General features: G+C 50.5%; 1 protein-coding gene and 1 non-coding gene across 3 annotated transcripts in view; both read right to left on the bottom strand.

Annotated features, from left to right (window-relative positions):
• Rab11fip4 (RAB11 family interacting protein 4) overlaps positions 1-23,481 on the bottom strand; it is a 109,986-nt gene that overhangs the window by 84,443 nt on the left and 2,062 nt on the right. The gene's annotated exons all lie outside the window — the stretch shown is intronic.
• Positions 21,572-21,675, bottom strand: LOC121457256. Its single transcript, XR_005975750.1, has one exon. It is a non-coding gene; the product is annotated as a U6 spliceosomal RNA (small nuclear RNA).

Consider the following 23,481-nt stretch of genomic DNA (forward strand, 5'->3'; position numbering starts at 1 on the left):
TCTAGGCCCTGTCGCTCACTCTGCAGGGCAGTTCAGCCTCACCGGCCTCTGGATCCCGGACAGAATTCTTATTTCCATTTTACAGATGAGGAAATACACAAGTCTCTGGCATCTGGGGTCAAGGTCATACAACCACCAGGAGGCAGCTGAGCCCAGGCGACCTCCAGTAGTTATTGCTACTGAAACAACTGTGATCATTTGTAAGGTCAGGGGCTTGCTCCAACTACAGAAAGAACAAAAATAAGAAATTTTCACCAAAAAAACTGGCAAAGTCTAGAGAACCTTTGCTTAAGAATTTGAACATTAAAGAAAAAATTACTCCTAAAAGAAAGGTTGCGGCCTAGCATCCCAGACAAGCTGCAGACTTCAAATCTGTTAAGAGATGCCCACATTAACATTCAAGGAAGAAGGGTGTGGTGGCATGTGGGGTGACCTCCAGCAGAACGCTCTGCCTAGTCCACATAGGGAAACCTGTCCCCAAACAAATCCCTAAACACAAGTAAAACCAACCAAGGAAGACGCCGGGCTCTGGGGGAGCTACAATAAGCACCCCAATTCCGTCTCTCCCATTAACAATGCTGAGCACCACAGGAGGACTTAAGGAGCTGAGACTCTACAAGGCAGACTGAGGGAAAACAAGAACTCGAATCTGGGGGATTCTCTTAGCTTTTCCTTTCCTGAGCTGCAGATGAGAAGAGAGGGGACTCCGAAAGAAGCCCTCTTTCTGACGCAAAGCTGACATGAAATGAGGAAAATGCCCACTTGTTCCTTTCTCTCTCTTTTTCCTGTGTGTCTGATGTCTGTCTGTCTGTTTCTTTTGCTATTTTGTCTTCCCCACAAGGCAAACTCAGGTCCCAAAGCTGAGTGGTGGCCGCAGTCACACAGTCTCTGTGTGTGGCGGTGGTGGAGTAGTGGGGGATAGATGTTGGGTAGGGGTGAGGTAGGAAAAGGAGCCCCTAGGAACTGGACAGGGCAGGACACGGAGAAGATGGAGCTAGGGGGTGGACGAGGACCCTTAGGGTGCAGCTGAAGTCCTGAGCCCTGCCATGAGCTGCCCATGTGAGCTGCGGAGCTGCGGAGCTGCGGAGCTGCGGAGCTAGCCGCAGGTCAGCCCAGAACTGAGCTGCTGACTGAGGAGTGGAGTGGCCCGGCCCCAGGTGTGTATCCTGGGGGAGGCACCGAACAGCATGGCAAAGGCTTTGGGGGTGGACTGGCTAAGTTAGAATAGCTGCTTACAGAGGACAAGCGGGGATGCCAGGTTTCAACCTAACTGGACTAATTTCCTAATTAAAAACAACCCCACATCATGCTAAGAGGACCTAGTTAAAAAATCAAAATTATTCAAAACACAAACAGGAAAAGATAGTAATAACGTATACTGGAAAAGACTAACAGCTACCGACCCAAGATGATCCGGCTGTTAGCAGTTATCAGCAAAGGCTTGTTGTGTTATTTTGATTTGGGGACTGGATATTAAAATTAGGGTATCAAAAGTTTTTTAAGGCAGTTGACAACCGTCCTCCATGAAGCACTGGTGAAGTTGTTTTACTATGATTTTATTTTATTGTTTAATGACTTGTGTGTGGCGGCGGTGGGGGAGGTGGAGTGCACACAAGAGCGCAGGTTCCTGCAGAGCCAGAGACAGCATCAGTTCTAGCCTTCCACTGTGTGGATCCCAGAATCCAACTCGGGTCATCAGGCTTTGCGACAAGCATCTTTAACAGATGAGCCGTCTCACAAGCCCATGATTAAAATCTTTTTAGCAAGGGAGTTGTAGAGATGGCTCAACAGTTGAGGGTACACACTGCTCTTGCATGGGCCTGAGTTCAGTATGCGGCACCCACGTCGGGAGGCAGATCACAGCTGCCTGTAACTCCAACTCCAGGGATCTGACGACACCTCTAGCTTCTGCAGGTGCCACACGAACAAGCATGTGTGCACACAGACACACACACATGCATAATTTTGTTGTTGTTGTTTTGTTTGTTTGTTTTTCTGAGACAGGGTTTCTCTGTGTTGCTTTGGAGCCTGTCCTGGAACTAGCTCTTGTAGACCAGGCTGGCCTCACACTCACAGAGATCCACCTGCCTCTGTCTCCTGAGTGCTGGGATTAAAGGCGTGCGTGCACCACCACCGCCAGGCTAGCATAATTAAAAATAATGAAAAAAAGTTTTTAAAAACCTCTTACTAAAGTAAGAATAGTCCTATCCCAGAAAAATGAAACCCTATTTACAGACACAGGAACGATGCACAGACGTCTACAGCAACTTCCTATGTAACTGTTCCAATCTCGAAACATCTTAACTTTCCTCCAAGTGGGTGGTAAGCGAAGTCCACTGTGACGGGAAGGCACACACCACGGCTGTGTCTGGGTGACTCCAATGACATGACTCGGTGGGTAAGAGTTTGCTGAGCAAGCATGAAGACCTGAATTAGAATTCCCAGCACTCACATAAAAAAGCAGGGCATAGCTACATATGCCTATAATCTCAGCATTAGGGGGCCAAGAGAGACAGACAGACCCTGTCCAGCTGGCTTAGCTGAAATGACTCAGGTCCAGTGAGAGACTCAGCCTCATGGCAGTGAGGTCAAGAGCTACAGAGGAAGACATCAATGTCCTCTTTTGGCCTCCACATGCACCCATGCTCGAGGAGCAGGGTACAATTCCCAGTGCCCATATGTGCAGTGTGATGTTTTACTCTTTTGTCTTTTTGGGGGGGCCCACCACCTAGCTCCCAAGTAAACACACACAGAACACGGAGGGTTATTCTCAGTTACGAATGCCTGGCCTTAGCTTGGCTGGCTTCCGACTTCCTTATCTCCTCGTTCTCTTTCTGCTCCTTCTTTTCCTTGTTTCCCCTTCTATTTATATTCTGCCTACCAGCCATGCCTATCCTTGCTCCTGCCTCGCTATTGGCTGTCCAGCTCTTTATTAGGACCATGAGGTGTTTTAGACAAAGAATCACAGCTTCACAGAGTTAAACAAATACAGCATAAACAAAACAACACATCTTAAAATAACATCCCCCAACACATACGGTAGCTTGCGAACATCTGTAACTCCAGTTCCAAGGGATCTGACACCCTCTTCTGGCTCCCACACGTACTGAATACAAATGGTGTACACACATACACACAGGTTAAACACCCATACACGTGAAAGACCCTCGACGAGGACCTCTTTTCGGGAGGAGACCTCCCCAACGCCAAAGAACAGGCCGAGACCGCACGGATGCAAATCGCAAGAGGTTTATTGAGTAGACACAGGTACCTGTGGGCAGCAAGATCTCTCGGAAGATTTGCGCACCTGCCAACTGGAGGGCGGGCTTTTTATAGGGAAGAGCAAAAAGCAAGTTTACAGAAGCAAAAGCGTGGTTATCGATCGACCGGAATGAGGCGGGGGCATGAATGGTTTCCCCTCTCAGCATGGGTGTCAGCAAGAAGCAAGTTCACAGAAGCAAAAGCGTGGTTATCGGAATGCGGCGGGGGGCATGAAAGGTTTCCTCTCTCAGCATGGATGCCTGGCAACAATCATCCTGTTCCTATCTTATAGCTAACCTGCTTTGTTGACATCCTATCTTATTGACATCTTGCCTTGCAGTCTTCCTATCTCTATCTCCTGTTCTCTCAGGCACCTGGGATGTTCTAACGGGAGCAGGCTGGCTGCTGATCCGGAGATTTGTTTAAAACAAACAGGACGTTCCCCCGGGAGCATGCTAGCTGCGGGTTTTGGGGAGGGGGTCTGTAGGGTCTTTCAACACGGACAATATACAAATAAATAGGGCTACAGAGATGGCTCCATGGTTAAGAGCACTTGCCTTACCAGATGACCTGGGTTCAATCCCAGCACCCATACTGTGGCGCACCCATCTCTAACACCAGTTCCAGGGGATCTGTCTTCTGACCCCCACAGTCACCAGGTAAGTGGTATATAGATGTACAGGCAGGTAATACACATATACATATAAATTTTTAAGAAATGAAGAGATGTCTCATCCAGCTGCTGATCCCAATGACCCTGTCCTCAGAAGCACTTTAGAACGAGGGAAGCGGCCAGAATGGAGGTCTGAAGACATGCTGTGAGAACTCAGGTACAGAACCTAGAACAGGGGCAGCTGAGGTCCTGGACCAGCGGTACAGGGTGCTGGGAGCTAGCTAGCAGAGGGGAAGTAGGTATAGCAAACAGCAAAGGGAGTGGAGAGAGAGGAAATCCAGCAAAGGCAAGTGGCCTGGGATGGCTAAAGCAAACCATGGCTGTCCCTGAGATCTGAGGCCTGAAGCTGGACATGGAGCTAAGATGGGAGACTCTTAGGTTCCCTGCATGATGTGGGTTTGGTGGCCCCTTGTTACTTCAGCACTGAGGAGGAGGAAGGTTATCTGAGCGTCTGGCCTCAGGCTTGCTGCGATGTTTTATCCCAACAGCGTGACCGACTAGCTGTTGGCAACTCCTCTTCCTCTGAGCCTTCTCCGCAGCCTAGAGCAGTGGTTCTCATCCTGTGGACCCCTCTGACAAACCTCTATTTTTAAAAATATTTACACTATGACTCATAACAGTAGCAAAATTACAGTTATGAAGTAGCAACAAAAATAATTTTAGGCTGGGCGGTGGTGGCGCACACCTTTAATCCCAGCACTCAGGAGGCAGAAGCAGGCGGATCTTTGTGAGTTGGAGGCCAGCCTGATCTACAAAGTGAGTTCCGGGACAGGCTCCAAAGCTACAGAGAACCCCTGTCTCGAAAATCAAAAACAAAACAGAATAAAATTGTGGTTGGGGGGGGGTCACCACAACATGAGGAACTGTATATCAAAAGGTTGTAGTGTGAGGAAGGCTAAGAACCACTGAGAAACAGCTGGTCCTTCCCCTCTCCCACCCTGGCCTCCTACCCCTGGCTTGTAGGTCAGTCTCTCCTCCTGCCACCCACCCAGAAGGCTCTGGCCCTCCCCAGGGGCCTCAGGGCCAAAGGCCCCAGCTGCTTGTTTATCCACTTTCCTAAGCAGCCCAACTGCCTGGTGTCAGCGCACAAAGAGGCCAGTGTTCTAGAGCCTAGGAGACAAAGGGTGTAGGCAGCTACTGACCTCTCCCCATTAATTCTCAGGGAGGGAGGGAGGGCAGGGGAGCCGGGCAAGAGTATCAGCAAAGCCAGGTACAGACAGGGCAAGGGAAGGGCCCTGCCAGTCCCTACACCCCAAGGCAGGCTGAAGAGTCCAGTCGTTCTGTTGGTCACCGATCCCAAAGCCTGCACACCACAGAACACCGAGAGCATTATATTCTGTGTGATGACAGTCATATTATCTAAGTCCATTTCCAAACATCTACAATGCTGACTCCCAGGGCCATGGTGAGGATGAACTAAGACAATAGCTCGGCAAAGTAAAATGAGCGTCGTCGACATGCTAGTGGAGGATGTCAGGAGCAAAGGGTACTTAAGAGAGATGGAGAGGTACATCGTTTGTAGCGCCGCTAGCCATTTCCTTGATAAGGAGTCTTGGCGAGCTCCTTCTCACTCTGTGCCTCCATTTCCCCTTTGGGAAACGAGAGTGCTGAATAACAAACACTAAAACCAGCCTTGGGAGTCTATATGGTTGGAATGTCTCCCCAGGGCTGTTTGGGGTGCACACGAGGGTAGCAAAGAGATGAAGACTACAGAAACAGCCAATGGAAGGAATGAAAAGAAACCAACTTCTCCTCCAAGGCCGCTGCACTGGGCCCCGCAGAGTGACTACTCGACCAAGGCCCCCAAATCACGGCAAAAACTGAAGAGCCTGCTGACCATCTTCCGCTCCTCCTGGCCAGGGCAGCCGTGGTGGGGTCCAGGGATCCATCTTCTCTTTGACCAGGTGCTTCAGGGTACCTCAATCAGGGCCGGGAGTTCTAATTGGGCCAAACTTGTCAGGTGGACCCGTATCTCTGGCCAGTGTTTGGTTTAGGCAAATGTATGCTAAACCTCTAGTCAGTGAGAGAGGAGGGGAAATTTGCAGGGGCTTCTGATGGAGAATGGAGAACCAGTCATACAGAGAGGCCACGTCTCGGGCTGCATGGGGGAAGGCAACAGAAGGAGGCTTCGTCCTGGATGACGCCTCTGAGCCAATGAAGGAAGCAACCCTTGAGCTGCCCTACGTTTGGCCCTTGCCTTCTCAATATATAATGCATACGTACATACGAACACACATATGCATATCCATGCATACATACATGCAGGCATGCAGGCCCTTTTCTCAGCATTTGAACCATGTATGGGGTTTGGGGTTCCTAAAGCTGAGGGTCCCTAATGAAGAACTCTCTTTGAGTTGAAGAGATGACTCAGTGGGTAAGAGCACCTGCTGGATACGCATGAGAACCCGAGCTTGGGCCTAACAACTGTGCTGTAAAAAGCTGGGTATGGCTTTTATGTGCACCTGCAGTGCTGTGGGGGATGGAGTTGGGAGACCACTGGGGCTTGCTGGCAACCAGCCTAGCGCTAGGTTCAGTGAGAGACCCTGTCTCAAAGGAATAAGGAAGAGTGACAGAGTAGGCTATCCATCTGTCATCCTCTTCTGGCCTCTTGCATAGGCACAGGATCTGGTGCCTGCACATTCGTGTGTGCACAACCCCATCCCCACAAACACACACACACACACACACACACACACACACACACACACACACCAAGGACCTGCTGGATAAGAAGATGGGGACGGAAGGAAATTTCATGAGTTAAGGTATTTAGAGCACAGTAAAGAGGGACCATGGAGTACTGAGACATCTATGGTTGGATCAGATATCAAAAAAGGAGACCTGGTACGATGGCCCAAACCCGGCACCATGGCTACCCCGTCCTGAGCAGTGCAGCCTCATCTAAGCCACAGCTACAGCCTTTTCAAGACTCTGCAATGTCCAGGTGTCACCAGCAGCCCCTCCATCTATCTGAATTGCTGCAGTGGAAGTCCCTCTGGCCACCCACGAAGGCTTTGTTTAGTGTCTGAATAGTATGACCACGACAGGAATGTGGTGGCCCCTGAAGTGGACTGCCTCTCCATGTATCTGTCCTCCGTCCCTGCCTTCAGCAAACATTTCTTCAGCCCCATGGGGGAGAATGACAAGCTCCCAGGAAGCTCCCAGGGAAAGGCAGGATGTCCTGCTGTACATTATGAGTAAAATAAAAACAGTCTCTGGGAGAGCATAAAAGCATCTAGGTGACTGATCACACTCCCACATGTCTGGGCCATATGTCATTCCTGGTCTCTGTGGTAGACAGAGCTGGGCTGGAATCCCCCCCCCCCTCTTCTGTTCACCAGCTGTGTGAGCAAAGACAAATGACTCACCCTCAGAACGACAGATTCCACCTCATTATAGGCTGGAATTTAGAACTATGCGGGCTCCAGAGAAGCAGAACTGCCCAGGCCATGGTGCGGCTCTCTGCAGAGCTCTCTCCACATGCCGGTGGCTAATCCCCCGCTTCTACACAAGCCTTTTCAACCGGCTGAATTTAAAAACGGAAGTGGATCATCTTAAAACTCAAGCAGGGTGGCGGTGGCAGTGGCAAAGCAGTTCTTTTAAAAGGGAAGACTCACAGTATTTCAGGGGTAAATAAGACAGAAGCCACCATAATGTAACCCTTAAGAAGAGATGGTTCCTGAATCCTGACAGCAGGAACTCGAAGCAGAGTCCAAAGGGCTGGGGACTTCACATGGGGACAACCAGTTGAGGTGGCTGTGCTGGACCTAAAGGATGGACACAAATTTGCAGCTATGGGCAATGCCAGGGGGTCAGAGAAAAGGTGGGTAGAACAAGAAGACATGGGAGGGTGGACAGTAGCTTAGGCAGGTTCTAGTGGTACCAGTCAGCTGCGGATCCAGCAGTCACTTTGGGAGCTGGAGGACCTGGAGGACAGGGAAGGCCGGCCATGGAGAAGGGCCAGAAAAATCCCTATCCCCTCTGGTGGGGGTGAGGGTAGGGATTAGCAGGGGCCCAGGGACCCAGGCTCATACCTAGGAAAGTGCTGGAAACTCATGATAGAGGGGAGGAGGTAGAGAGACCACGATGGAACTACCACAGTCCAGAGGAGCTGCCAGGGCCGTGTGGGGATCGAAAGGAGAGGTGGAATGTGAAGGTGAAGGTCTGTCTGTCCTCATGACCACAAACATAGCCTCTTCTCCCAGTCACCCAGTCACCACCAGGCTCCAGGTGTGCTATGAGGGCCACAGGGTGCAGGCAGCTGGGTGACGGCTCAAAGGCACAAGCACCAATCCTAGTCTGTCTGTGGGCAGGGAAGACATGGAAACCTCCATTCCGAGCTGCCAACAGAACAGAGATTGGGAGACGCTGGGCCTCTCGGCTGGGTGGAGGCTCCCACTCCGGAGACTGCATCCCCCCCACCCCCGAGGAAGGCTCTCAGGTAGCCTTATCTTGTGTCTACCTGTGGAGTGCTGGGTAATGCCACCATGCACCACTCATGACTGGCTTCATGCCATGCTGGGGATCAAAGACAGGGCTTGGTGTACGCTAGTCTGGCCGTCTACCAGCTGAGTCACATTCCCAGCCCTCTTGAGCCTGCCTGTCTTTCTTTCTTTTCTTTTTCTTCTTCTTTTTTTTTTTTTTTTTTGAGACAGGGTTTCTCTGTAGCTTTAAAGCCTGTCCTGGACCTAGCTCTTGTAGACCAGGCTGGCCTCGAACTCCCAGAAATCCGCCTGCCTCTGCCTCCCAAGTGCTGGGATTAAAGGTGTGCACCATCACCCAGCCAAACCTGCCTTTCTAATTTCTCCTAGCAGATGACAATCCCAGCCATCCTTGGACTGACAAAGCTCTAGTTGGCACCCACAGACCTATCCTGAATTCTGAAGCTGAGTCTAGAAGAGAGTACAATCCGTGCCTGCTACTAGGGTTTTTGGGGCACTAGGGAGGTTAGAGGTGATGAGGGCAAGGCTGTGCCCTCTGAACCTACTCCTAACGGCTCACTGCTACACCCATAGGTCAGCGCATCTTTCTCCCTCGTCTGAGAAGTAGCTTTTGTAGCAAATGACAATTAACACAAAGACCCAGGACCGGTCAAGGTACACAGACTAAGAGTGGAGAGTGCTGAGCCCTAAATGGGACATGGGTGTCACACCCCTTCCTCCTGAGGCTCAGGGGTCATTTTGGAAGTGGGGATGGAAAGAGTGTAAGAGCCAGAGGCAGTGGGTGACCACAGGAAACAGCATTTTCTGCACACAACAGGGAAGCTGCAGGTATGAACTCACGGAGGCTGTGGCAGCATGCCTAAGACCTGCGTGAGCGCAAGTCAGACAGAAACCCAACATGGAGGGGAGACAAGCCCCACCCTTAGCTGAGGAGCCACCAGCAAGAGACACCAGATGGGACCCTGGAGCGGGAGCTTTCCGTAAAGGTGCGACCCCCGCAAGTAAATGATACTCCAGAAGCTGGCCCCACACGAGAGTGTTTGGACGGCACAAGTTGGACTCCGTGGGTTAAAAAAATTAATAATAATAAAATATTTAAAAGAGGGCAGATAGTTGAGTGGGCCTGGGAAGGACTGGGGAAGGGGAGATAAGTATCAAAATACATCACACAAAATTCACAAATAATAAACAATATCTTTAGGAAAAGAGTAAAGAGATTTAAGATGTGGCTGTATTCTGTTGACAGTGTATGTGAATACACCTCGATAATTTTAATTATCTTCAGGGCTGGAGAGATGGCTCAGTGGTTAAGAGCCCTGGCTGCTCTTCCAGAGGTCCTGAGTTCAATTCCCAGCAACCACATGGTGGCTCCAAACCATCTGTAATGAGATCTGGCGCTCTCCTCTGGTGTATGGGTATATATGGAGGCAGAAAATTGTATAAATAAATAAATAAATCTTTAAAAAATTTTTAATTATCTTCCGCTTTTACATAAGCCCTGACTATAACTATACACCAACAGGAGGAACAGCGGGGCCAGAGAAGCGCGGCAGACTCAATCTGCTCAGAATCCAGCTGTAAACTGAAACGCACCCTCAGTCCTTTTATTGCTCCTCTCTCCGTAACAACAACGCTCTGGTAATCATCTTAGAAAAAGAAATATACCACACACACACACACACGTGAGGAGCGACAGAGAAGAGATACTGAACATGACCTCTGGTTTCAGCATGCAGGGTCTCATGTGTGCACATAAACTCACGTGTGCACACATCCACATAAACAAGTACATCACATGCACACGCGCACACACATGCACGCCTTCTCAGATTAGTAAGTCTGCGTGAGACACACAAGGCCAGTCAGAGCCTTACACTGGCTTCTTCTGGCCCCTGCTCATGGAGCTTCCTCTCCCTTCCACGTCCTGGGCACTGCCCCTTACAGCTGTTCTCCTTTGCACATGACACTAAGCAGGCCATTGTGGCAGCAGAGACAGAATCTAGGTGAGGGGTTGCCAGTCCTTAGTGAGCACATATAATCTACCTGCCCATCACCCACTGCCAGCAACTCCTAGGGCAGCTCCACCCAGACTACACCCACACATCTCAGGAGGGTACATTTTGGATGGTCTCCGTGACCGAGCAACTTCCTAAGTGAAGAAGCTGGTGGTTCTGGACTCCCAAGCATGGCTGCAGGGAACCAGGGCCAGGACCCAGAGCTGCCTCTTGGTTGCTGCCACCATTTCTCCATAGCAGGAGGCCCTGAAGTCAGCTGGGGAAGTCCCTTAGGGACCAGGAAAAGCTCAGGTCTGTTCAAGCGAGGGCTCTCTGCAGATGCAAACCCTTCTCCAGCAGATACTGCAGCCCCAGATGGGGTGAGAGGCCGCATACAAGATTCAGACCTTGATTCATAATTCAGATCTCCTCTCCCAAAGCGGGCATGAAGACTGGAGGCGGGGCAGAGCAGGGAGGAGGCGGGGCAGAGCAGGGAGGAGGCGGGGCAGAGCAGGGAGGAGGCGGGGCAGAGCAGGGAGGAGGCGGGGCAGAGCAGGGAGGAGGCGGGGCAGAGCAGGGAGGGCCAGAGCAAGGTCCCAGGGACCAGGAAACACAAAGCCACGGAGCACCTCTAACACACTGGGGCACAGCCTTAGGCCTTCCAGGCCGGGAGAGAGGTACGCACTGAGGTCCAGGCCCTCTGAAGGCACAGCCCTATGCTACAAACCCCAACTCAGATCTGCTCAGCCTGGCAGCCAGCAGGGAAACCCTGCAATCTATGCGTTCAAAGGTCCTCTGTAAATCCTGAGGAAACGGAGCAAACGGGGCTGAGCAGCTGCTGGACTCTGCCAGGCAGGGAGTGGCAGAGTTGGCCTCCTCTGAGGGCCCTGTCTTTGAGCATACTCAGGTTTTCTGAGCTGATTTCAGGGCAGTTAGGTGTGGGGAGGGAAATAGTCCCAGCAACAACAGAAGGCTGTGCCATCACCCCTACCTATCCTCTTCCCCCAGGGCAGACTGGCATCCTCTGTGGTATGTAATAACTCACCTGCTACCAGCCCCTCCCACCACACCAACCTCCCCAGAGTGGGGTCCCCAGAGTCATAGTAATGATAATAATGACACAATAATAGCCGGCAACAGAAACAGTTACTCTGAGCCTGGTACTCCTAAGAGCATGAACTGAGTCAATCCAGACACGCTGCACAAGTCTATGGAGCAGTTTCTATTATTAGGCCCATTTCCACTGATGAGAACACCAAGGGCAAATTGACACCAACCTGTTAGAAAGTGAAGCCAGAACTCATAAGAGCTCTGTATCATCCATGTGACACATGACACCACCCATTCAATTTACTGTGCACCTGCCATGCTGAGTGGCAGCACCACCATTCTATGTGATACCACCAATTCACCCTACCCTGTACCTGCCATGCCACCGCCACCGCCACCACCACCACCGCCACCACCGCCACCACCACCACCGCCACCGCCGCCGCCGCCGCCACTGCTGCCACCGCCGCCTTGGGTCACATGGCTGGCATCTGTAGAAGCAATGCCACTGTGGCCCATCCCCAAGGGTCTGAGTCCATCCTGTGTTACTGCCCCTTCTAAAAGTGCCTAAGGCCATGGGGTCCACAGTTACACTCCCAGAACAAGGGGCTTAGGACATGTCACTCCTGTCCTGTGCCAAGCGCGTGGTCCTCATTCTTTCGCTCACGTGCACATTGGCCACCCCACATCTGCAGAGGGGAGCCCCATGTCACAGACAAGGCTAACGGATTGGAGGACACATCCGGCAGGTTGCCAAATTCAGAGTCCACTGTGGTCTCTCCAATCCCAGACCTCAAGTAATGGACCCCAACAGCCATCAGCCTCCCAAAAGCTTCACTGGTGTCTGGGGAAGCAGAGGAGACGGCTTGTAAACCCCACGTTTACAGGACCAAACCGAGCAGGCAGTCTCTGGGCTGGCCCGGCACTTCGTCTAATCACTCACTCAGGTGTTCACTAACGCTGGCCATACCCTTGGTACACACAGTGCTCGGTCTCACAGAGAGCGACCAAAGGAAATAATTCCCTGCTTAGGGAGTGTGGGCCACAGAGCCCTGCGGGCTCCCAGGCCAGGACCTCACATCTGGCCGGAAAACCCCGACTTCAGGTGCGGGAGCAGAGACGAGTGCTTTCAGAGAACTCTTTCCTCTTTGCTTTCTTGTTTGTTTTAGTTTGGTTGGTTTTGTTTTGTTTGAGAAAAGATCTTATGTCACTCTTTCTGGTCTGGGATTGCACACACATTCAAAGATCGCCCTGAACTGCAGATCCCACTGCCATCACCAGTCAAATACTGAAAACACAAACACATGTCCCCACTCCAGACTCACCAACTCCGCGTCAACTGAAAAACAGCAATTGTGGCAAAAAACCATTTAGTAGCTGTTGAGAAGTCATTTACCACAATGAGCTTTCTGCTCTTCCATAAAACCAAAAAAGGCCAGGGCAGGAGAAGCCAACTACCAACATGACATTTAATGGTGATAAGTTATAGTCACCTCAGTAAAAAAGTGTACGTGTGTATGAATGTAGATGCGGAGGTCAGAGGTCAACTCTCTCCTGCCACCTTGTACAATCCAGGGATCAAACTTGGGCTGTGGGGCCCGCATGCAATGTCTACCTGCTGAGCCGTCTCTCAGGTTCACCCCGCTTTTCACGTGATAAGAAAAAAATGACGAAGCCCTGACTCCGCCGGCCCCCACCAGCCCTCACACCTACTGGCTTGACCAACAGTCTAGACCACTGCAGAGGGCAAGGAGCTATCTGGGCTCCACGGCTGCTCTGGATGCCAGCCAACTCTGTACCCAAGGCTAGAGCCTGACACCCAAGCCTAGCATCAACCTGTCCATTCTGCCGTGTACTTCCATCCTGGTTATCTTGTGTGGTGTGCTGAAGTCTCAACAGATCTGCAGCTAAGACACCTGACTGCTTATTGCCACCCCCTTCCCTCTACATCAGCCCAACCTCAGCCGTAACTGTCACCTCCCACCCAACGCTGCCTGCCACTGTGGTAGCAGCACCCAGTCCCCTACCCTAGCTTAGCCTGCTCTCCTGACTCTGGCTGGGGCCGTGTGGCCAATGTCCCAACATGCCTCCCTTCCTCATGCCACAAAGGACATGTCTCCCATGCTCATCCTGTCTTGCATGTCAGAAGAAAGGCATTAACTATCTTTGAAGAGGACGCGTTTACCTAGAAAATCCAAAAAAATCAACTGGAGAATGACTAGAATAAATGAATTCATACTAGTGATGAAATAGGAGACAAGCTGGCAAAAATAAACTATATTCCTAAATGCCAGTAACATATAACTAAATAATAATAATAGTAATAATAGGTGTGTTGCGGAATATTTGTTTAACTAGGCAAAGATGTGTTGTATTTATCTGCGCTGCATTTGTTTAACGATGTAAAGACGTGTTGCTCTGCCTGTCTAAGGCACCTGATTGGTCTAATAAAAAGTTAGACAGTCAATAGGTAGGCAATAGAGGGCTAGGCAGGGCTGGCAGGCAGAGAGGATAAGTAGAAGAGAGAAGAGAGAGAAAAAGAGGGAGATGCCCAGGGCCAGCCAGTCAGCCAGCTAGACAGCCAGCCAGTCAGTCAGCCAGACAGCCAGCCAGACAGTCAGTCAGCCAGACAGCCAGACAGCCAGACAACAGTCAGTCAGCTAGACAGCCAGCCAGGCAGTCAGCCAGACAGCCAGACAGACAGACAGCCAGACAGACAGACAGTCAGACAGCTAGCCAGCCAGCCAGCCAGTCAGCCAGCCAGCCAGCCAGCCAGACAGACAGACAGGCAGCCAGCCAGTCAGCCAGCCAGACAGTCAGTCAGTCAGCCAGCCAGCCAGCCAGACAGGCAGCCAGCCAGTCAGCCAGCCAGACAGTCAGTCAGCCAGACAGACAGCCAGACAGACAGACAGTCAGACAGCTAGCCAGCCAGCCAGCCAGTTAGCCAGCCAGCCAGCCAGCCAGACAGACAGACAACTAGGCAGGCAGGCAGCAGCCAGCCAGACAAGGAGTAGGACACACAGAATGAAAGGTAAAAAGCCCCGAGGCAAAGCATAGATGAAAAGAAAACAGGCTAAAATAAGTTACAAGAGCTGGTAGGATGGGCTTAAGCTAAAGTCGAGCATTCACAACTAATAATAGGTTTCCGTGTCATGATTTGGGAGCTGGTTGGCGGCCCCAAAGAAAGCCTGCTCCAATAAGGGGCCAGATGTGGTGGCGCACACCATTAACCCCAGCACTTATTGGACAGGTAGACAGGGCTCTGTGAGTTTGAGGCCGTCAGCAATACATAGCAAGACCCTGTCTCAAAAACAACAAACAAGTAAACAAGCAATGGGGGCTGGAGAGATGGCTCAGCAGTTAAAAGCACTGGCTGTTCTTCCAGAGGTCCTGGGTTCAATTCCCAGCACCCACATGGTGGCTCACACCACCTGTAACTCCCAGGTGATCTGATGCCCTCTTCTGGATTCTATAGGCACTATGTGTGCATGGTGAATAGACATGCCTGTAAAACACCCATACACATAAAAAGGAAAAATAAAAGCCGGGCGATGGTGGCGCACGCCTTTAATCCCAGCACTCGGGAGGCAGAGGTAGGCGGATCTCTGTGAGTTCGAGACCAGCCTGGTCTACAGAGCTAGTTCCAGGACAGGCTCCAAAGCCACAGAGAAACCCTGTCTCGAAAAACCAAAAAAAAAAAAAAAAAAAAAAAAGGAAAAATAAAGCCGGGCGGTGGTGGCGCACGCCTTTAATCCCAGCACTCGGGAGGCAGAGGCAGGCAGATCTCTGTGAGTTCGAGGCCAGCCTGGTCTATAAGAGCTAGTTCCAGGACAGGAACCAAAAGCTACGGAGAAACCCTGTCTCGAAAAATCAAAAAAAAAAAAGGAAAAATAAATTAATTTAAAAACAAATAAACACAGCCGGGCGGTGGTGGCACATGCATTTAATCCCAGCACTCGGGAGGCAGAGGTAGGCGGATCTCTGTGAGTTCGAGGCCAGCCTGGTCTACAAGAGCTAGTTCCAGGAGAGGCTCCAAAGCTACAGAGAAACCTTGTCTCAAAAAACCAAAAAAAAAAAAAAGTATAATTCCTAGATACTAATTTTTAATATTTTTCTGTCTAAGTTAGTGGGTTAAAAGTAATATTTATTAAAGACCCTGAAACAGAGCTATGTACTTTAAAACATATTAATGGAAACAGGAGTGTGTTGCATACCAATAATCTCAGCACTCAGGAGGCTGAGGCAGGAGAATTGTGAGTTCATGGTCAGCCTGAACAACACAGCATGACTTTGTCTATAAATAAACATAAATCCCATAAATGTTAGAGAATGTCAGAGCTCTCTCTCTCTCTCTCTCTCTCTCTCTCTCTCTCTCTCCATCCACTATCATCTTTGTGGTGCTGGGGGTCACACCCCAGGTATCATACAGGCTAGCAAACACACTACTGAGATATAATTCCAGCCTCAGGGAGTTCTTTTAAAGAGACTGATGAGAGGTGGGTGATGGTGGTGCACGCCTTTAACCCCAGCAGGTGGATCTCTGTGAGTTCGAGACCAGCATGGCTTACAGAGTGGTTCTAGAACAGCCAAGGCCACATAGAGAAACCCTGTCTCAAACCCCCCCAAAAGGGGAGAGGGGAAATGAGGGGCTAACTGTGTGATTTATTTGGTAGATTGTCACCTAGCATACAAAAGTCCTGGGTTCAGCCCACAGCACCTAAACAGAATCTGTGGCCCATGCCAGTAATCCCAGCACTTGGGAGGTGTAGAAAGGAAGACTGGAAGGACAAAGTCATCCTTGGCTGCAGTTTGAGGCCAATTGGGTCACATGAGACCCTGTCTCAAACAAAACAACAACGAAAGCAAGGCAGTGATGGGCTAGGATGTGGGTCTGTGGTAAATGCCATGGGTTCCAGCCTTAGCACCATAAATTAGAAAAGATTATATCAAATAAAAATATCAAAATGTTATGATTCTACACTAAAACAAAGCAAAGGAAACCCTTGAGCATCAAGAACAGTGACCTGGATAACAGCCTGTCAGAAAGGGAAGAATCCATGAGCTTTAGGTAGGAGAGGGGTGAGGGGCAAACCTCCGAAGACAGGGTGGGGACAGCTCAGTAGTAGACCAAGTTCTCAGCATTGCACGAATGCACACGCGGGCATGTACACACACACACACACACACACACACACACACACACACACGTGCGCGCACGCGCGCACACACACAGTAACAACAGCCACAGCCGTAGTTAAAAATGAAAATTTAGGGCTGAGGGTGTAGCTCAATGTCACTGCTTTTGCCTGGCACGCTGAAGGCCCTGGGTTCAATCCTAATGGTGGAGGGGGGGAATGGCTGACAGTGTGCAGCTGGGGTCAGGGGCTCCGAGACACCCACACCACAGTCCAATCCCTGGGACAGTGAGCAGGGCCAAAGGAGGCTCAGCCAGTGGGAACAGACATAGGCCCTAGTATCCCCCACCTTCCTTCCATCCTCTGGAGGGTGTCATCTCGGGAGGGCTGAGCCCTGGGACTCCACCATGCCAGGACCCAGTTCATCGGCTTACACCAGCAAAAGGGATTACTGGGTGAAGGGGTCAGAAAATGGTCTGGTTAGACAGGAGGACTAGGCCCTGACCATCTACTGCCTGCCAGGTGGCTGCGCTAATTTCATACGCCAAGAGCGGGTTTTCAATGTTCTCACCAGAAATCGAAATGCCGAGAACGGGAGGAAGTAGGTTAATGGCTTGATTTGCTTATTCCACAATACATGTATGTACAGAAGCGTCACACTGTTCTCCATCAACATTTCCAAGTACAAACTGTCAATAAAAATCACACTCACACACAAAAGTTAAAAAAGCCACCAACTCACCCCCCCAAAACAAACAAACAAACAAACAAACAAAAAACCCACCCAGGTTTCTCCCCTAGCCTTCCTGCCCCATTAGGGAGCTCTCTAAGGTCAGGAATGTCCTGTTTATCTGTGGATCCTGTAGGCACCAGTGTGACACGGAGGAGGCTCTAGAAACAACATGTGGGAAGGGAAACGGACACCCTGCCCATCGGTCACTTGCGCTCCCACAGCATGCCAGCGCAGTGGTAAGGACCCAGCAAGCATTGCGGCCAGCAGTCCCACTGCACAAGGGGGCAGACCGCAGAGTAACTTCTTGGAGTACCACAGTCTGGGACATGCCAGCAGCCAGCGGCCTCCCCAGCCCAAGGCAGAGCCAATTGGCTAGCGCTAAGATGCAAGTGGGATACATGGAACAGGCTGCCTACTGAGGAGTGAGCTCGTGGGAAGGCAGAATGCTGAGCACCTTGAGAAAACCTCCTCTGGCCCAAGGAAACAGAACAGGGTGTGGCTACTGGCAGCCTCCCCAACCCCAAGCCTCAAATCCTGTGGGCCCCTGGGCCAGCTTCTTGTCTTCCCTTTTGACTGCGGCACTCCAAAAGGGGTCACAGATCCCACGCTATTTCCGCTCAGTCCTGCCTCCTACCCGGCCACTCTAGCCTCGGAAAGCCAATGAACCCTCTGCTGCGGTTTCTCCCATCCCCCACCTCCGAGAGCCTACGACGGCAGCTCTTGCACCAGTAAGAAGGCAGCTTTGGAACCAGAAGGACCTGTGTTCACCGTGGGTCCTGCCCAAGTCACTTCAGCTCCCAGATCTTCTGGCTGCTGAAGGATGAATGTGTCCGTTCCTTAGTCTTTCTGTCCATAGAAACCACCAGTGGAGGCTGAAAGAACTCTGCTCTTGCGCAAGGGAGCCTGCAGTAGAAAGTACCACGCAGAAAGGGACAGGAGAAGCGGAGAGATAGCTCAGCAGTTAGGAGCACTGACTGCTTTTCTAGAGGACCCGGGTTCAATTCCAGCGCCCACATGGCAGCTCACAACTGTCTGTAACTCCAAGATCTGACACCCTCACACAGACATACGTGCAGACAAAACACCAATGCAGATAAAATAAAAAATAATTAATTTAAAAAAGAAAGAAAGGGAGACAGGGGCATTCTGGGACTCAGGGCAGCATAGATACCTGGGTAGTCCAGGGTACTCACACAAGAGTGCAGTAAGCCTACAGTAGGTTGAATGTGTGTTTCTTTCTTTTCTTTTTTTTTTAAATATTTATTGATTTATTATGTATACAATATTCTGTCTGTGTGTATGCGTGAAGGCCAGAAGAGGGCACCAGACCTCATCACAGATGGTTGTGAGCCACCATGTGGTTGCTGGGAATTGAACGCAGGACCTTTGGAAGAGCAGGCAATGCTCTTAACCACTGAGCCATCTCTCCAGCCCTGAATGTGTGTTTCTTATCTCTAGCCTTCCAAACAAACCCTCAAAGAATGGCCTTGACCTCCAGTTTATGAATCCTTTTTGAAAGATGATTTAAAAATTTTAAGCTGGGCGGTGGTGGCGTACTCCTTTAATTCCAGCATTCAGGAGACAGAGGCAGGTGGATCTCTGCATCTGAGGCTAGCCTAGTCTACAGTATGAGTTCCAGGACAGCCAGGGTTTCACAGAGAAACCTTGTCTCAAACATACAAACAAAAAAAAATCTGGGCTGGAGAGATGGCTCAGCAGTTAAGAGCACTGGTTGCTCTTATAAAGGACCTGAGTTCAATTCCCTGCTCCACATGGCAGCTCATAACCATCTATAACTCCAGATTCCAGGAATCTCATACCCCTTCTGCCCTTCTTGGGCACCAGGCACATACATGGTACACAGATATGAACACAGGCAAAACACCTATACACATGAAAAGCAACAAAAAAATTTTACACGTATGAATGTTTGCCTGCGTAGCTAGTGGAGTTTAGTGCTCAGGAAGGCCAGAAGAGGGCGCTGGATCCCCAGGAACTGGAGTTACAGGCTGGCTGTGAGCTGTCATGGAGTCCTGGGAACCAAACCAAGTCTTCTGCAAGAGCAGCGATCACTAGGCCATCTCTTCAGCTCTGTGAACTTACTTTACAGAGAGGCAGATGGGTCTGACGGCCCTAACAAGCACCCTTGGATACTTTTTAATCCAGGCTGCAGCTCCTGTCAGGACGACTCCAGTCCTACCACCACTAACAGCCTGTAGACGTGAGAAATTACAAAAATAGTTCATGCTGGCCAGGACAGCATGTGCTGGGATGTTGCTGTCCTTCCAACATAAGAACCAGGCAGTCCTGTTTTGTCCCTCTGGTCACCATCTGCCCCTGTTCGGGTCTGAGTTCTCACTCTCCTTGCCCTTCCTGTGACTTTCCTACACACAACCAACCACTCGGCACCCCATGGAAATGCCAGTCCCGCCCCGAGTCTGTATTTGTCCTGATGTACTCCAGCAGCAAATACTGGATTGGAGTTCAGTGGGGGGATGAATGGACAGTCAGATGGCTACAGAAGGGTGGGTGGCTGGACAGCTTCATGTCAACTTAACATAGCTAAAGCCATCTGAGAGGAAGAAATCTCAGTTAAGAAAATGCCTCCAAAAAAAGAAAAAAGAAAAGAAAATGCCTCCAGGCTGGAGAGATGGCTCAGCAGTTAGGAGCCACTGGCTGTTCTTTCAGAGGACCCGGAGTTCAAGTCCCAACACTCACATGGTAGCTCACAACTCTGTAACTCCAGTTTCAGGGGATCTGACACCCTCACATAGACACACATTAGAACACCAATGCACATAAAATAAAATTTTTTGAATAAGAAAATACAATGTAAAGATCAGGCTTTACAGAAACGTGTAAGGCATTTTCTTAATTAATGATTGATGGGTGAGGGCCCCGTCCATTGTAGATGGTGCCATCCTGGGCTGGTGGTCCTGGGTTTTATAAGAAAAAAGGCTGAGCAAGCCATGGAGAGCAAGTCAGTAAGCAACACCCCTCCACAGGCTCTGCATCAGCTCCTGCCTCCAGGTTCCTGCCCTGTTTGAGTTCCTGTCCGGACTTCCTTCAGTGATGAACAATGATAAGGAAGTGTAAGCCCAGTAACCCCTTTCCTCCCCAAGACGCTTTGGTTGTGGTGTTTCATCAGAGCAACAGAAACCCTGCCTGAGACAGCGGGTGAGCACACAATGAAGAAGGAATGGAGGAATTGCTGGCAGGTGGCTAGGTGGGTGGACGAACCTGCAAAGCAGACACGCAGGTACAGGAAACGATGAATGGGTAGAAGACGGAAGAGACAGCTGGGGTGTTCCTGTGGAGCCACCAGACCTGGGCAGGCCACAGGATTAACCTGGCCCAGCTGGATTTAAGTGCTGCATCCCCAGGCAAAGACCCCTCTTTCCATCTCTTTCCACAGCCCCATCTCCTTTCTCCTCCTCTGCTTCTGTGCTGGGGAGAGCTCCTGGGCCTAATCGCTGGGCTGGGCTGGGCCTGAAGGCCGCTCTGCACCCCTGCAGTATGTGGTAAACTTCCATCCCACAGGCCAGAGATCCAGGGGACTGCATGGAAGCCTGCTCGCTTCAGGGTCCCCTACCCACTACACCCTCCGAGGGTACCTCTTGCTGCTTTGGAAGTCTGGAAAATCAAATTCTTCTTCATTGCAGCTTCACACATCCTGCAGAGATCCCAGCAAAAGAGACAGGGGCAGGAAGGCTGAGTGCTTCCTCCTGATCTACAGCCTGTGTCCTGGGAACAATCGTATCATTGACAGAGACCTCAGGGTGGCACCAAGATCTTAGGTTATCAAATCAGGGGGCCACAGGAGGCCCATCTGGTCGACACACGACATGATCAATGAAGCCCATACTTCAGACCTCCTGACTGTCTAACTAATGTCCTCTTCTTGTCCAGGACTCATGCAGGATGACACAATTAGACACCCTTCACTCCCCTTGGCCATGTTAAGGAGCTCTGGTGAGAACCTGGTAGGATGTCCTCAGGTGGTGTGTGTGGGGTTGTCTGCTGTTTCTCTTAGAACAATCACACCACCACAGTTGTGAGCTGAGTGGAGTTCTCTTGTCCCTTCACAGTGAGGGTTGGCATTGACCTTGGTGACCTTCTGGGGTGGTATTTGCCAGGTTTCTCCCTATCAAGTTGCCCTTTCCCCTCTTATCCTGCCGGATTCCTAGGAAGTCAAGGCATAGCTCATACCCAGGGTGGGGAGTCAAGCTTCCCCTCCGCGATGAGGAATTATCGCACACAGATTATATGTTTGTTTATTTACTTTAAATATGGAACACTTCATGAATTTGCGTGTCATCCTTGCACAGGAGCCAGGCTAATCTTTGGATCATTCCAATTTTACTATATGTTCTGCCAGAGCGAGCACTTTCTTCCCCTTTGGAGACAGGGTCTCATTATCCCAGGCTGGCCACGAATTGCCTATGTAACCAAGGATGGCCTTGAGTTTCTCTTTCTCATGATGTGTGTGTGGACACACACGTGGCACTCAGAGGACAACTTTCAGGATTCACATCTCTTTCCTTCCACTGTGGGATCCGGGGGACTGAACTCAGGACACCAGGCTTCTGTAGCAAGCTTGTACCTGCTGAGCCAACTTCCCAGCCCCAACCTTGAATGTCTGATCCTCCTGCCTCTGCCTTCCAAGTGCTAGGGTTACAGGTGTGTGATGCCATGTCTGACTCTATATTTTTGTTCTATTAACCTGTACTGATATACATCGTGATGAGATTGGTTATGATATTCTGGTACATGTACGGGATGTATTTCCATCACTTCATCCTCCACGAACCTCTTGCCCTCCTCCCACTAACCATCCTCTTCCTAATGAACCACCTTTCCCCCCCGCATGTCCTCCCCACCCCTGTTTCTCATCTTGATTATGCAATGAATTCCACCAGGGTTGCTTACAGGAACACGGGTGAGAGGCCTTCTTACCAGTGGCTACATCTTTAAAGAAAACGGCTCCTCTTCCCCCAGCAGCCATCAACTGTCTACAGATCTTTAGAGCAAGAGAGTCCTCATGAGCCCTCCCCCATAGGCACTATTAACTGCCTATAAACGTTGATGGAGGGCTGGGGCCTTGGGAGTTCCCCCGCACCCCATGGCAAGATTTTGACTGGTCCAATCTTATGCAGCCATATCCATTCTTTTGTTTTTGTTTTGTTTTTGAATGTAGCTCTGAGAATCAAATCCAGGGTTCACACATGACAGCAAAGCACTCTACCACCTGAGGACATCAGCTCCTCCCATTCTCCTGTATGGGGGACTTCTGCATTATTAATTCATGTACTTACGGATGCTCTCATGGGTATTTGTTTCATACTCTCAAACCTACTGTGTTTGATCCTGATCTCCCTGGTAGCCAGCGCAGTTAGTAAAATGTAGACAGTGACCCTCATGTCTAACAAATGATCAATCATTGTCTCTCGCGCACCAATGGGTTGGGAATCAATGTCACAGGCAGATGTGTAAGCAAACACGATCGAAACAGTCTGAGCCCACAGCACTTTGGAAGGAACCCTATTTTGAGGAGCAGTGCTTCGGTGTATTTGAGAATTTGATGTGTGGTAAACTGTGTTTTTCACGGTCCTCCGTATGGAGATAGCAGAACCGCAGAACAGCCCCGCGGAGCCCAGGCCCTGTCCGTGGTCCTGCCCTGCGTCCCCGCATTCTCCCTTGCCCCTTGCGGGAGGATTCGCGCACAGACAGCTAGAGCTGCCTCTGGCAGCAGTGAGGATGGAGGAGCTTAGGAGCAAGCAAGATGAAGCTGAGCAGGAAAGAGGGAAGAGCCACAGGCTTAGATTTAAGGAAATAATGAGAGACAATAGGCCTGACGCTTTTAAAGTCTGGACCCAGGAGGGGACTGGGCCAGAGACACGTGGATCAGGTGCACTACACAGTCCTGGAGAGAGAGAATGAGCTTTAAAAAAAAGTCAGAAGTGGACATTTGGGGGCTAAATAGAGAAACATGGAAAGGGTCTGCATAATAAATATGATAGTTTATGTGAGGATCACTTGAGGGAGGGGCTAGGTTAGAATACATGGTGCAGTATGACCTCATTTCATGGAGAAAGCTACATCTAAGCACAGGAGTAGCTCGTGAAGGAGGCGACCAGAGTGTCACCTCCCTGGGGGACAGGACTATAACCGATCTATTTTCGACTGTCCACAT

Source organism: Microtus oregoni, unplaced genomic scaffold, assembly GCF_018167655.1.
Source record: "Microtus oregoni isolate MIOR12 unplaced genomic scaffold, Mior012 000015F_ref0000493, whole genome shotgun sequence".
Lineage (NCBI taxonomy): Eukaryota > Metazoa > Chordata > Mammalia > Rodentia > Cricetidae > Microtus > Microtus oregoni.